Source organism: Cupressus sempervirens, chromosome 11 (genome assembly GCF_028749045.1).
Source record: "Cupressus sempervirens isolate cs-2001-9-10 chromosome 11, ASM2874904v1, whole genome shotgun sequence".
Taxonomy (NCBI): domain Eukaryota; kingdom Viridiplantae; phylum Streptophyta; class Pinopsida; order Cupressales; family Cupressaceae; genus Cupressus; species Cupressus sempervirens.
The window spans coordinates 146,893,865-146,910,528 of NC_143128.1; the positions used below are offsets into that span (position 1 = coordinate 146,893,865).

The 16,664-nt window shown below is 36.1% G+C and overlaps 1 pseudogene; it reads left to right on the top strand.

Moving 5' to 3' along the window:
- LOC149528622 (DNA-directed RNA polymerase II subunit RPB1 pseudogene) overlaps positions 1 to 13,717 on the top strand; it is a 157,152-nt pseudogene extending 143,435 nt beyond the window's left edge.
- Positions 13,718 to 16,664: the final 2,947 nt, after the last annotated feature.

Below are 16,664 nucleotides of genomic sequence, written 5' to 3' on the forward strand. Positions count from 1 at the left end.
TCATTGAAATTTTGACCAAACCTCAAATTGGTTAAAATTTTGACCAAAGATTTGGTCAAAAATATTGCATTTTGGCTGAGCCTAATTTTTCATTATTGGTTGAAATTTTGACCAAATCTTGGTGGAAAACTTTCAAGAATTGGTTGAAATTTTGACCAATTCTGATCCATCCCACAACCAGGATGTCATGGTCACAACCAAAGGGTTGGTCAAAATTCTAACCAAATATTGGTTGAAAACTTTCAAGAATTGGTCAAAATTTTGACCAATTCTGGTCCATCCCATGACTAGGACCAAAGGGTTGGTCAAAATTTTGACCAAATCTTGGTGGAAATCTTTCAAGAATTGGTCAAAATTTGGACCAATTCTAATCTATCCCACAACTAGGATGCCATGGTCATGACCAAAGCGTTGGTCAAAATTTTGACCAATTCTTGGTGGAAAAGCTTCAAGATTGGTCAAAATTTTGACCAATCTGATTTGTTTTAAAAAATATATAGTGGGTTGCAATGGATATTGATTACCATCAATATGCTACATAGCTAGTATAGAAATTTTCTATGTGCATGAATTCCCCAATGAATTCCTACCCGTGGATGCTCTCTTAGATCATCTTCTTTGATCACTCAACCAGGGCAATTTTGGAAGAGGCTCAGTAGTGGTTCTCATTCTATAGCATGTATGTTCAGCAATTTTGGAGTTGATCTAATGGTGAGCCCTCATCTAGCATTAGGTGGTTGCTTTCCAGATTTTGAATATTGGCATTAGTATCCTTTCTATTGGAGGGGTGTGAAGCATCCCTATTGTTATGTGAGGGCTCCCCAAAGTCATCTCTATGAAACTTCATTGGCATAATTTGTAGAATGGTTCAACAGTGGTTGCCATTCTAACATGTCGGTGTGGTTGCCTAAAAAGTGATCTGAAGGGTGAGCCATAGTCTAGCAGTTGGGCTACTTATCACGAGTGACGAGGGAGCTTTTATTATTGGAAGCTCCCTATGGCCATCAAACATAGCCATTGCTTGTGTGAGCAAAGGATGAATGTAGTCTTGAATTCCAAATGAAATCAATGACATCAGATCTATAAGAGCAGAATGAAGCAGTAGCCTATTTGTTATGTGTGGCTCCCTAAAGTTTCTTTTCTTTCTGACTCCATTGGCACAAATTTGGGAGTGTAGTTTGATAGTAGTTATCATTCCAGTGTGTCATTATAGTGATCTAGAAAGTGATGTTAAGGGTAGCTTGTTTCTAGCACTTGGGATGTTTGTGCAAGCAAGTAGGGGAGTTTCTATTGTGCAAGCCTAGATAGATGGAATAGAGCTATTAGCACCATCAACAACCATAGATGAATCCTTAAGAGTAGAGTCTGAATCCACAAACCATTAGGGGCATCAAGTTTGATCTTCTTAGGGAGGCCCTTTAAAGAATCAACCACCATGAGGATGCAAATGAAGATTTTCCATGACAGCAAGGTTTCAGTATAAATGCAATAACTTGACATGCGTTGAAGATAACACGACATTCTCAAAAGGCTCAAAGGATTTCATATAATTGAATTCAAAAGCACTTTCCACACCTATTAGATAAATTAGAGTTGAAAGCTTCTTGGACTAAATTTGACTCAAGAGACGTCTACATACATTTGATAGCTGTAGTCAGTTATTAATAATATATCAATTTGCCAATGATTTCCCTTTGATTAAAAACAAATCAATTTGTCAACAACTTCCCTTTGACCAATTTTTCAATATTGTTTTGTCTTTCATCAATTCAAATTTGTGTTGGACCACTACATTTAGAGGTCATGTTTCTCCATTGTGCGAATATTTTTACTAGATATGCATCTTCATGGAATCATTGTTGTGACAATTGCCAAAATTCAAACTCTCATTGGATCATTGCATTCATAGGTCAAGTGTCATCATTGGGCTAACGTATCTACAAGAGAGGTGTCTGCATGGGACTATTGTGCTCATAAGTTGTAGGCTTTCATTTGATTGCAATAAGAGCTCATCTTGTTGACAAAGATGCATTACAATGGTCAAGTCATAACATTGCTATATTAGTCACAAACCTTCATCAAAATATAGAGTTCATAGGTCATGTGTCCCCACTAGACTGATGTGTTTGCAAGATATGCACATCTTCACTAGATTATTGTGTTCATAGATTGTAGGCCTAAGGTAATAATATCATGGGAAATGAGGCCCCCAAATTGATACTATAGATCAATTTTCTTTATGGATTAAATAAGGCTCAAGTATGTAATATGTGCATGCCACCACAATGTCCCTTCTTGTTATATGATTGTAAAGTTGTATGTAAACTTGTTCCCTAGTGTAATGGGACATTGTGTTATGTAGGAAGGTCCATCTGCCTAGCATGATTTCAACTGCTTCACCCCATGCCTGCAATAATCACAAATAATTAAATCTCAACAAGAGATCTATCTAATGTTCATAAAAATAAAAATAATGAGGGCATGGGTAGTATAACTTGGAGCATATTATTTTATAATTACCAATGAAGAGTCATAATATAGGTCCCATCTTTGTTCACATCAATGACAAGATTATCACCTTCATGAACATATATAGTGGGATCAGGAAACTTTCCATTCATTGTCACACTTGTTTCTATGTTGCACAATCTGATCACATTTTATGTTCCAATCTATAACACATTGTAAACAACATTACATTAAACTCATGCATATTACATTGTAAACTACCATAAAATAATGTTCAATTTTTTTTATTCAACCTTATTTGTCTAAGTGAACATAAAAAATTAAAAGCCTATATTTATTTGCCAAATATCTTAAACATTCAAGAGGTGGACTTCATCATAATGTTGAAAGGCTATGGGGACCTAGGTACCCTATAACCAACCCAGGAGAAAAGGTTATATCTATTCCAAAATTAAGGACTTCGGGAGGAGGGGCCCCGAGGGCCTAGGGGCAATGGACCAATATATTTGGAGTCAGACCATCAGGTAAATCCTCCTTCCCTAAGATCATTGATCAATCTAATAAGGAAAAGGGGATTTGCGCCTTAGAAGTTCCCACAAAGATTATAGATCATAATATTCTGGGCATGGCTACCACCCTGGTGGGTAAGTTCATTGGCCCCTGACCAAATATTGATCTGGTATGAATTTTTTCTAGAAACAAATGGGAGTTGAAAGGCCAAGTTGAAGTAATGGCTATGGAAAAAGGCTTTATGTCTTTTGAGTTCTCCTACCCAGAAGATTACTCCAGGATTCTTTGTGCTGGCAATTGTTTGATAGGGAAGTCTACTCTTATTCTACAAAAATAGACTTCCAACCTCAACCTCAACAATGATTTCCTAACCCAGGCTCCAGTATGGATTAGACTATCAGAGCTTTCCTTAGAATATTAGCATGAAGATATTTTTGATGGCATCACTAACATGTTTGGAGAACTACTCTCTATTGATCCTATCACTGTAGCCAAGAAAAGACTCATGTATGCTAAAATCTGCATTAGACTGGTTGAAGGCTAGAATATGCCTCAAGTGATCAAGTTTCAATCTCATCTGGGAAGACGGGTGCAATAGATTGATTATGAGAATATTTCCTTTGCTTGCTTCTATTGCAAAAAGGTAGGACATAAAGCAAAGGCTTTCCCGATATTAAGAGAGAAGGAAAAGGTTTGAAAAACTCAAAATAAAAAAGTGAAGAGCAAGGATAACCAACCCAAATAACTGAACCAAGTTAAAGCACCTAGAAAGGTGTGGAAGGAGAAAGCTATATAAGGAAAGGCCCCTGGGGGAGGAAGATCTTGGAGAAAGTGACAAGATGGAACCCCCCCTGGAAGATAACACTTTGGAAGGAAACAAAGATTTTGTTGAGGAGGCACAGCACAAGGTTTCACTGACAAATAGCAACAAGGTCTTGATAGATGTTGAGTCAAGTCCCAAAACCATCTCATAGGTGGGAGGAGGGGATATTGTGGCTAGAAATATAGAGGATGCAATGATCATAGAGAAGAATACCAATGAGGAAACCATAGTGGTGGATACCATTGAACCATCTTGTGTTCCAAACTCTCAGGATGGGGCTCTTGTGGAGGTGCTAAAACAACCTCTTGCACAGGAATCCAACTTTAGCATAAGTAAAGGGGTTTCCCCTTCGATGGTCAATCGATTCCTAGAGAGGGTTTCGGCCACCACTCCTAGCCACCTTTCTTGGATGGAGGCTCTCTTTGATAGCTATAAGGAAGCAAATGAAGGACCATAGATATCAATCAAGCATAAGAAAAAGAAAAATAGTAGGGACCCCTCACTAGTCTTTCCTATAGCCATGAGGAGTAGGGTAAAAGATGATACTAGAAACAAATCTAGTACTCCAGGTAGGAAGAACAAGAATCAAATTAGAAAGGAAGAAACAAGGAGGAATATTCTGGATGGAACCCAAAGAACCATCTAGGAAACATGCAACCAAAATAAAGCATGAAGATCATTTCCAGGAACATTTGTGGACTCAATGGAATCCACAAACAAGAAATTGTTAGGAATATGATTAGGGATCATAGGCCTAATTAATTTTTAATATAGGAAACTAAATTGAAGAAGAAGAAAGTTGAAAAGATTTTTTTTAGTAAAGGAATGAAGAACACGACCACTAACTTTGACAAGGCATCAGGTGGCCTGTTAATAATCTAGAAGGAAGCCTTTGAAGCTAACATCATTTCGACAAAGGTAATATTTTTCTCATGCAATTTTTTAATCCTAAGGCTCAGGTTAGTTGGTTTCTTATGACCATCTATGCCCCTAATACAAAGAATATCAAAAAAAAAAAAAATTGGAAAAAAATTTATGATTTGGTGGCCTAGATGAGTGAACCAAAGGGAACTATTATGGGGGATTTCAATACCCCTCTCTTGGCCTCAGAGAAGTTAGGTGCGCTCCTGCCTAATGTGGATAGTAGGCAAAATTTGGCTGACATGATAAGGGGCTTGGCCCTTCTAGATGTTGATCTCGGGGGAAGCAAATTTACCTGGTCCAATAGGAAAAATTTACAGATTCTATCTAGGTGAGATTGGATAGGGCCCTCATAACTTTGGAATGGATGAGACATTTTCAGTGCAAGCTTTTGTCTATGGTGTGTCTTAGATCAGATCATTCCCCAATCTCTCTTACCCTTGATAGAGTTAACAAAAAGAAGACTTTTCCCTTTAGATTTGAGAAGATGTGGTCTACGTACCCTAGCCTATTTGACAAAATTAAGGAGTGGTGGGGTATAGAGGTTGATGGTACTACCATGTACAAGGTAGCCAAGAAACTCATTTTCATTAAGTTAAAGATTTTAAAATGGAACAAAATGGACATTGGCAATATTTTACAATCTAAACAACGGATTTTGGAGGAACTTGCTAAGGTGCATGAAGAGATTCAAACCTAGGGTTATGATGATATTAAGATGAATTCTAAGAAGGATAGCCTAGTTGAGCTTCACAACATTGTGGGGAAAGAGGAAATGTTTTGGAGGTAGAGGTCTAGGTTGGTCTAGCACAAGGAAGGGGACAAAAAATCAAGACTCTTCCACCTCTCCACTATGAAACATAGGGCTACTAATAGAATTTGTGAGATTGAAAAGGGGAATGACACTATCAAGGAAGATAATGAGATAGTGGAGGAAGATATCAAGTACTTCTCTTCTATTCTAACTAAAGACCTTAACTTGGAAGAAGAGGACCAAAATGTTATTCTTAACACCATCCCCAATGTAATCAGTGATGCTCATAATCAACCTTTAGTGGCTATCCCAAAGTTAGAAGAAATTAAACAGGCAATTTTTGCTTTGCCAGCTGAGAAGGCCTTGATGGTTTCCCCACTTTTTTCTTCTAGATGTATTGGGAAATTATTCATTATGATCTTGTCAAAATTGTTTAGGAATTTTTTGGTGCGAGGAACCTACTTATAGAAATTAATACTACTTTTTTGGCATTAATCCCTAAAGTCACTAGTGTGGATTCTTTTGAATCTTTCAGACTAATTAGCCTCTATAACTCCTTATATAAGATCTTTGTGAAGGTCTTAACTAATAGAGTTATCAAACTACTTTCAGGGATTATTGCACCTTAGTAATCGAGTTTTGTCCTTGGTAGACAAATCCTTGACTCCATCATTCAGGTTCACTGAAGTGATTCATTCTCGTGAAGTTGGTAAACAAGAGGGTTTTCTTCTTAAAGTTGATCTATCTAAGGCCTATAACAGGGTGGACTGTGGGTTCTTGGAAAAAATTCTTGGCCTGAGTGAGAAAGATTATCTCTCAATTGGTTTTCATCCCTTCCTTTGTGATCATGGTTAATGGGACCCCCTCTGATTTCTTCAATTCCTCTAGGAGACTTTGGCAGGGAGATCCTCTCTCTTGTATCCTTTTCATAATCTTAGATGAAGGTCTAGGTAGGCTCATACACTTCAAAAGGAGCAAAGGGGACTTAGTGGGCCTAAAACCTTCCTCTAGTCCCTTAGTTTTTACCTATCAACAACTTGATGATGATACCATCTTGGGGGGTGAGGCCTTAGTGAGAGAAGCTAGGATTGTGAAAAGCATCATCAATACTTATTACAAGGCATCTGGGCAACTCATCAACTGGGACTAGAGTTCAGTGTTCTTTTTCAACACCCTATTGGGAAAATAGAGGAAAATTATTAGCATTTTGGGTTGTTATGTTGGTGTCCCTCTTTCCATTTTTTTGAGCCTCCCCTTGGGGACCAAACCTCTTGATAGTTTTTGGGACAATCTCATTGACAAATTTAATATGAAGTTGGTAGGATGGAAAGGCATCACTCTAAGTCAAGTTGGCAAAGTGATGCTGATTAAATCCACCTTGCAGAATTTACCTACTTATGCTCTTAGTCTCTTCTCTATCCCTTCTAAGGTCGTTGATCATCTAGAAGCTATTCAGAGGAATTTCATGTGGTATGGCACATATGAGAACAAGAAATATCCTTTGGTGGCTTAGGAGAACATCTGCAGATCAAAGAAGCAATGGGGATTGGGGATTAGAAAGTTGAAATAGTTCAATTGTGCCCTACAAGAGAAATAGATTTAGAGACTTTTCAAAACCAATGGGGAATGGAGAGATATTTTGAACCTAAAGTCTGCTACTGACCTCAATCTTAGATATTTCATTAGTAAGGATCTTGACCCTAGGGGCTCTAGCATTTGGAATGGCTTTTTGAGAATGAAGAGCTTAGCTTTTGAGAAAGCCAAATAGAAACTGGGAAATGGTGAAGATGTCAATTTTTGGCATGATGATTGGCTTAGTTCTAGGCCTTTATGGGACATAGATCCTTTTAACAGATGGGCTAATGTTTGTATGGAAAGATATGGGAGCAGGGTGAGTGACTACATGATCCATAATGAGTGAATAGATCTAGCTAAGATGTCCTCGGAGCTCAAGCCATTGATGGACATGGTCAGGCATGTTTCCTTATCCCTTAATAAAGATTCCACTATTTGGAGGGAGACTATGAATGGTATTTACACTAAGGCCTTTGGCTATGAGACTTTGCAAAACTTAGGCCTTGCCTCTATTTGGACCAAAGCCTGGTTTCCGAGGCTCATCCCTAAAATTAACATTTTTTTTTGGATTATGCTCCAAAACCACATTCTTACGGTGGACAACCGCACCAAGAGGGGAAATACGATGACCAACAGATGCATTCTATACAAAAATCACTATGAGAGTGTTGAGCATATATTTATCTATTATTATTTCATCAAAACTATCTGGACTCTTTTCCTGTCTTTTTTTAACATGTCCTAGTGCTTCCCTTCCAACATTTTGGGGCTCTTTGAACAATGGCACCATGGGCTATTAGGGTGTGATACCATGGTTATGTGGAATTGGAGCTTACCCATGTGTGTTGGGGGGTTTGGAAAGAGTGGAACAATAGAATTTTTAGGGAAAAGGAAACAAAGGAAGACATTGTCTTCCACAAATGCCTTAATTCTTTGATTGAAAACTACACCAAAATCAAAGGCCACATTCCCTCTCTCTACACAAAGGGAAAGGACAAAAACAAGAGGGATGGTTGCAGATGGACTCTTTCGCCTAAGGGATGGCATAAAGGTAATTTTGATGGAGCGGCCAAAGGCAACCCAGGAAAGGTTGGGGTGGGAGGCATCATCAAAAATGCTTCTGGTAAGGGGATTGTTGTGGTTTTTGCACCCCTTGGAATAAAAACTAATCATTATGCAGAGGCAATTATGGCTCATCAAACTATCAAACTGGCAAGAGAAATGGGAGTTAAATATCTCTAGCTGGAAGGAGATTTTAAAAATATTATAGATTTCCTTGATGAGAAGAACAAGCCAACATGGAAGACTACAAAAATCATAGATGAATGCATTCAATATCTCAAGACCTTCAAAAAAACCTATGTGGCTCATGAGTATCGGGAAGCCAATCAAGTGGCAGACAGGTTGGTTAATTGGGCAGTCAAGTACCATGAAGTGGCTAAGTAGATGGATGGTTATAATTTCGTGTCAGATATTAATGAGTCAATTGAAAGGGAAAGGATCCTAGGTAGATTGGGTATCATAAAAATTCCATTATGATAGCTTATGAGTTACAAGGAATGGTCAAAAATATGATGTGTAGATTTATCATGATTGTTAATGAGTTATAGGGAATGTGCATAAATGTGATGTGTAAGTATGATGACACTTGTACTTCTCACATCAACAATATCTATCAACTTACTTCAGGGATCGATTTTGGGTAGAAAGTTTACAAGGTGAAAAGAAGTTCCAAGAAAATGAGGAGCACCAAAGATATTCCAGCTTCGAAGGGCATCTATACTAGAAATAAAACTTGCATAGAGGAAGACATCATGGTAGGGGAAAGACACAAGAGGAAACTAGATCAGAAGCACAGAAGTGGCACAGATGCTCCAAGGTGTGGATCATTCTGAAAAAAGGGGAAATCATGAATTTTATCGAAAGGCTCCATGGTTGGAAACCCTTCATTACCAAGAGTATAGTAAAGACCTGGAATGAGGGAATTGTCAAAATTGATAGGGTGGATTTCATGGTGACAGAGGATGTCATCTATACTATGACCGACATTCCCATCATGGGGAAGAAATTCTATAGAGATAGAAAGATTTTGGGGCAAGCGATGGTGGTATTCATCAAGGATCTAGAGGGAAAAAAGGCATTGGTGAAGAAAGGAACTTACTATCTTCTAAGATCCATCAAGCCACTATGGAGGTTCATGTTATGGGTTATCATCAAATACATCTCTATCAACACTAGATTTGACCACATTTGCACCCATCATTTTGTGCTTCACAACCACTTCAGGTATGGGGCAAAGATTTATATTCACTTCTACCTCTACTCTTCTATGAATGAGAATATTAATCATTATAAGGAGAAGCATACTAGCAACCTGGTGCTCCATGAGGGGCTTTTGCTATTAATCTATGAATTTGTTAAGGCTAGGTTTATGGGGGAAATAAGTAAGTATAAGAAGGAGGGCAAGAAGGGTAGAGGGGACTAGGAGAGGACTATATGCCTTCTAATACTAAGGATAGCCTTGAGATGCACACGGACTTAAAGAAGGATGATCCCCCATAGCACGGCTCTAGTAAAAAAATCATCCAAATGGAAAGGAAGAAGAAAAAAGCTTTTACTAAACCTCAACAGGGCCTTGACACCTCCTTGGACAGGGACTATAATGAAAGGGTTGAAGGCATGGATATGGGGGAAGATAGTGCTGAAGGTGAGGAGGATCTTAGAGAAGGGGAGGGCATAGAGAGGAAGAGGGGAAAGAGAAACATCACCATCAAAATGCCAACTAGCAAAAAGAGGATGAGGTCAGGACCTCCTAGGGCTAGAAAAGAAGGAAAAGCTCTAAGTCCAAGGAGGAAAAATAGGGAATGGGGAAGGAGGGGATGGAAAGGGACTTTAATAAGAGTGAAAGGGTTTAGTAGGAGCAGGGATATGAGGAATTTGGAACTAGCAAATATAGATGCTCAATTATAGGCAAGGATAGGAATGTGGTGTGGAGAAATCTTGACTCTACTTTTACTACTAAAATGGGGATAAATAGAGAATTAATCAAAACTCTGGTCAAAGAGAATGAGGCAAGCAAAATCCAAATGGAAGAATTGATCAACCTAGTCCTTGTGATTTTTAGCGACACCACTAAGGAAAATCCTCAAATGGATGTCCTCAACAATGCCAAAAACAGTGTGGTGGACAACTTCCACACCACTAAATGGTTTTTTCATGAAATCCAAGAGCTCAAATATAGAGTGAGCACCTTGGAGAGGGATAACTATAGCTTGAATAATAGGATAACAGAGGAAGAAAGAGGCATGGAAACAGAGTGGAGGATGTGAAGAATAGGGTCCAAACGATGGAGAGCTCAATGCATATTATTGTGGAGCAAAGCTATAATATTCTCAAAGAGGCTAATGAGAATATTAAGCTACTCATTAACAAAGTAGAGGAGAATAGAACCAGTAAGGAGGAGGACCCTGCTTCCCATAGTCCCAAGGACAAGACACCTTTCAAGTGGACTAGATCTAGCATGAAGAAGAAGGATATCTTGAAACCTAACCATGATCTCTCAGACATGAAGGAGGGGGCTGGTAGATTGTCAGAGTTGGAAATCAATGCAGCAAAAATTCAAAGAAAAATCACTTGAGTATCCTAGTTTTTTTCTTTTGGCTAGCCCTAGTTTTTTGTCCTGCTCTCAGCTTTTTACTGGTTTATTCCTTTTTATGGGGGGATGTTTCAGTTGATTTCTTTTAGTTTTTTCTATTACTTTAAGTGTTCCTTTTTGTCTGTTTTATGTTATGTAAGCGTTTCAAGGCCCCGTTAAAACCTATTTTCCTTAATCAAAAACTTTTGTGTTCTTATGTTCTTTGGTTTTCAAAATGTGTGCATAATAAGAAGAAATCTATGCCTTCCAAAGTTTTCTTTATTGTTTTATTTCACGGTGTCAAGAAATTCTCATAGTATTTTCATTTTAAATTAAGACTAGTTGAAAAGAAAAATTACATCAAAGGATGTATGGAATTTTATTTTTATTTCATTTAAATTGTTAAAAAGCTATCCTAAACCCATATTTGTGATTAAGGTCAGATCATATACTCATACTTGGATCCTTCAATGGGAAAAATTGCTAAGCCATCAGAAACAAAAGAGAAGATGTGTTCATTAATGGTGGCCATCCTTAAGGAAAAGTGAAATAGGTACTGTAAAAGAAAATCAAGATATTTGAGCAAGAAACTACTAAGTTGCAAGAAATAGAAATCCATTTGATAGAGATACGTAGATAATGAAATGCAAATAGAAGTTGTTATAAAGGAACACATATTAGTGAATTAGTGACACCTTCTTAACTTTTTTAGTTTTCAACAACAATTACAAATATATTCCAGCTATGTGTTATTTAGTTAGGATACAAATTTCATGGATTTGTTATCCTAGAATAACTAGGCTTAGTAGGCTAGCACATCAAGGGATAAAGCAAAGACACTAGACAAGATTTTTATTTTCCTTTCAGGAGAAACTCTAAAAAAACTTAAGGAGAAAAAACTACTACTGCATGATAGAACATGTACAACCTTGTGATGATGTGCACATTGCAGAAGTACACACACATAACATAAGTAATACCAAGCAATATAAGACTATCAATACTATAGTAATGTTGAGAAATATAAGATTATTTGTAATAGATTTCCATAATCCATGATATTCTATTTCTGCTTCTGGGTGAGATTGTGTGTGAGTTTAATAGCATCAATGTTTTGGATCATACTCAATGATCCATCATTAGGATAAGAGAGCTACAGAAGTACACACACATGTAACATAAGTAATGCCAAGCAATATAAGACTATCAATACTATAGTAATGCTGAGAAATATAAGATTAATTGTAACAAATTTCCACAATCCATCATATTCTATTTCTGCTTCTGGGTGAGATTGTGTGTGAGTTTAACAACATCAACATTTCTAACCTCTCTCATCTTGATGATGGATCATTGAGAATGATTCAAAATGTTGATGTTGTTAAACTCACACACAATCTCACCCAAAGCAAAAATAAAATATAAGATTATGGAATAATTCTAAAAATATATAATTATAGTTTGAGACTTGTTGTTCTAGATGTATACCATGGCTACACTTATATGTTTTCATTTTGCAAGGAGGAAGTTGGTCCAAATGTTGCTCGTAAGTTTTTAAGTCACACACAATGGCTTGTAAACTACTGGTTCCTACAAAAAGGTTTCGGTATTGGTATAAGAGACATAATTGTTAATGCTACAACTATAAATGTCATCAATGAAATGATTTTGAAAGCAAAGAATGAAGTCAAGCAAATTATTAAGGTTGCTTAGGACAAATAATTGGAGGCAGGACCTAGTCGAACAATGATGGAGTCCTTTGAAAATAGAGTAAATTAGGTATCTTGAATTAGTTAGATATAAACAATTTCCATTAAAAATCACAACTTGAATCATAGTTCATCGAAGTTACAATTTTTAGAAATACATTTCTTTTAAACATTTAAAATTGAATCAATTTACAAACTTATGATAAATGTTGAAAATATAGCTCATTTGAAAAATAGTAGCAACTTAGGAACTTATAACATATTCAACATTAAAATTGAAGCAAATTAAAGAAACATAACATTTTTGTTAAATCTACATATATAGTATATCAAATTTTTACTTAATTCCATGCCTCATACCTATGTGTCTTCTATTTTCCTTTTCAGGTGTTAAATAAGGCTTGTGCTGATGCAGGAAACAGTGCACAAAAAAGTTTATTTGAGAGTAACAATTTGAAGGCAATGGTTACTCTTGGGTCTAAAGGAAGTTTCATTAACATATCTCAAATGATTGCTTATGTGGGACAGCAAAATGTAGAAGGGAAGCAAATTCCTTATGGATTTGATGGAAGAACTCTACCACATTTTATAAAGGATGATAAAGGTCCAAAAAGTCAAGGATTTGTGGAGAATTCCTATGTGCGTGGTTTGAATCCTCAGGATTTCTTTTTCCATGCAATGGGAGGATGTGAAGGCTTGATAGATACTGCAGTGAAAACATCAGAAACAGGGTATATACAGTGTCATCTTGTGAAAGCTATGGAAGACATCATTGTTAAATATGGTGGGACTATTAGGAATTCACTTAGTGATGTCATCAAGTTCTTCTATGGTGAGGATGCATGGATGTAATTTGGATTGAGTCATAAAAACTTGATTCTCTGAAGATGAAAAATAAAGAATTTGAAAATGTTTATAGATATGAAATTGATCAAGAAAACTAGAATCCTAGCTACATGTTACTAGAACATGTAGATGATTTGAAAACCGTCAGGGAGTTCCAAAATGTTTTTGATGCAGAATTGTAGAAACTAGAGTTAGATAGATGACAGTTAGGCACAAACATTGCTCCTAGTGGTGATAACTCATGGCCAATGCTTGTAAATCTAAAAAGGCTCATTTGGAATGCCCAGAATACATTCAAAATTGATCCAAGGAAACAATCGGATATGCATCCTATGGAGATTGTAGAAGTAATTAACAAGCTTTAGAAAATGCTAAAGGTTGTTCCAAGCAATGATCACATTAGTATTGAGGCCCAGAAGAATGCTACTTTTTTCTTCAATATTTTACTGGGCAGTACATTTTCTTCATGGTCTTGATGTTGTCTCTTCTTTCCCATTAAAAAGAAGTTTTTCAGCAATTCGATACTTATGATTATTATGGAGAAAGTGCCTAAACTCATCAAACACCTACTTTCCTAAACTTCTTGAATGACAAGATTTCATCTTCGGACCACAAACTGGACATGTGAATTTTCCCTTTGTCTGAAGACCTAAAAGATCATGTACAATTATCATGTGTAAGTACTATAACAGACCAAAAATATGTGACCTTAACAATATAGGATACCACAAAAATAAGTTAGCCCAGGGGCATCATGTATTGTCCATACAAGCATTGCATGGAATTGAAATTATCTTTATCCTATTGATCTAGAGATATCTTACATAGTGATTCCATTCCATAACTTTAACAACTCGTCAACTAGGGGCTCAATATACACGTTCATATCTTTAACTTGGTACTTACCTAGTAATTGAATGAACATAAACATTACATAATTATTATGACCATTTTCATGCACTATTTATAAATTAATTTAGATAAGTATCAAATGAAAAAATACCTGGCACAATCATTGACAAGATTATGTTCTCCCTCTTCATAGACATCCAAGGAGGAATGTTATTGTTAATAACAAAAACAAGCCACACTGAGTAAACATATCTCATATCTCCAAATGGATTGACACCATTCGCTGCCAATGAAAGCTTGAGATTATGAGGTTCTTCTTTAAAGTGTGATTATTTTTCTTCTATCTCTTTAAATGTAGAACCATCTGCAGGCATTCGCATAATGTCATCTTGACTTCTATTGCATGCATGGCAATCTATAAATTATGCTAAGCTAGTGCACCTAAATAATCATTGAAGACGTGGAATAATGAGAATGTACCAAAGAACCTTGTGAGGCACCTTTTTTGCTATTTGATCTGACCAATATCTACTAATATGATAGTCAGGGCATTTTGTTGCAAATTCATGTTGTTTATGATAAAGAATGTGATCATTGGGACATGCATGTATTGTCTGATACTTCATTTCAATTTGATTCATATTAGTAGATAATTCTCGGTATGAACAAAGCAAGATTTTTTATGTTGGTAACAAAAACTCACCTATCAACCTACAACAACAAATATGCATTGTTAATATAATGAATAGTAATGGTATGCTAACATTGAAGATGACAAAAATGGCATACCTTAGCATACATGACATTGCTACATTAGATAAACCATTCATAACCTTCAAGTTCACCAACAACACTATAGCAGAGAGAAGAGTTATTTGGGAGCCTTCATATAGGGGCTCATGTACCTTCTCAAGTAAAAGTATATGAAGACCATCTTCATCATCATTATCAGATGTGCTAGTACCATCATCATGAGCATCTTCATCACTTGCACCAATACCATCTTCTTCAATCATGTCCTTAGGCACATTATCATCTTCTTCCATGGGAGTGTTATCCTCAGCTTGGATATTCACACCTCCATGTTCCTCTCTAGTAGGAAATCCACATTCAACAATGGACAAAAATCATGGACCCCTTCAATGTGACCATGTTGCCTACAATGACTCTAGGCTGTTGTGTTAGAATTCTTCAATTCTTTAAGCCTTTACACTTTTTTCAAGGAAAATTACATTTATTAGCTTTTCTTTGGAACTAAGACTACAATGTAGCCATTGTTTCACTATTTTGTTCTTCGTTCATATTATTAGGCATGGTCTTTCTTCACAGAAAAATATATTTGCAATAATTTTGGACATGTTCTACTTAATGTTTATATCTACACATATGGTTTTGGAAGAAAAATTTGGTGTAACTAATATGTATATCTGCAAAAAAAATTGGAGATGTTGTACTTAATGTTTATATCTGCACATATGGTGTTGAAAAAAAATTTGGTGTAACTAATGTGTATATCTATAATAAAAATTAGACATGTTGTACTTAATGTTTATATCTGCACATATGGTTTTGAAAGAAAAATTTGGTGTAACTAATGTGTATATCTGCAAAAAAATTGGACATGTTGTACTTAATGTTTATATCTACACATATGGTTTTGAAAAAAAAATTAGTGTAACTAATGTGTATATCTACAAAAAAATTGGACATGTTGTACTTAATGTTTATATCTATACATATGGTTTTGAAAGAAAAATTTGGTGTCATCAAGAGTTGAATTGTTCTATGAAAGTCCTAGTTTATTCATACTTGTCCAAAAATTGTAAACATTCTATTATACATTTTGATGGATTGGTGCTCAAATTAAAATTCAACCCTTTCCCTCTACATGATTTAGTTTGTAACATAGATCTTTTGGACTGAAGTTTATTATTGGACTAAGAGCTTTATTCATCCATAGTACCATCAACCTCCTCTATGTTATATCAGTGGTCAATATTGATAACTCTGAAAATCAGCAATGTAGGTGTCCACTGAACAACATTATTCAAACTAATCCAACTTCTTAAAATGATGTTTAGGTTCAAATTTTTCAATAAGCCTCTTAGTGAACTCTACATAAGAGGTACTCTGATCATGTCCCATTATGATCATTTTGTGGTGCCACCAATCATGAGCAATAACAACCAAGTGAATAGCAACATATTTAAATGGCCTCATCTTCTAGCATGGGGATAAACCAAAAATAGGTACATTTTTTAGAACCTATGTTCTTGTCATCATCTTTCTAGACACATCATAGTAGAAGAGGATCAATTTTCCAACCTTTTTCTGCAAGTTATTTTCATATGGTCTTCAACTCTATAAATCAGTCAAAGGTCCTTAAAGATGTCTTAGGTTAGCCTACACTTGACTATTTTGTTTCAATCTTGCATGAAGTGATCTTGCAAACTATTTTATGTAGGTTCATTTTCAGCTTGTGGTTAGATCTAGGAGAAATATAGGCATGAGAGGTCTACTATTAGTTAGTCTAGCATGTTGATTTGTAGTGTTGTTATTTAGTGAATTGGT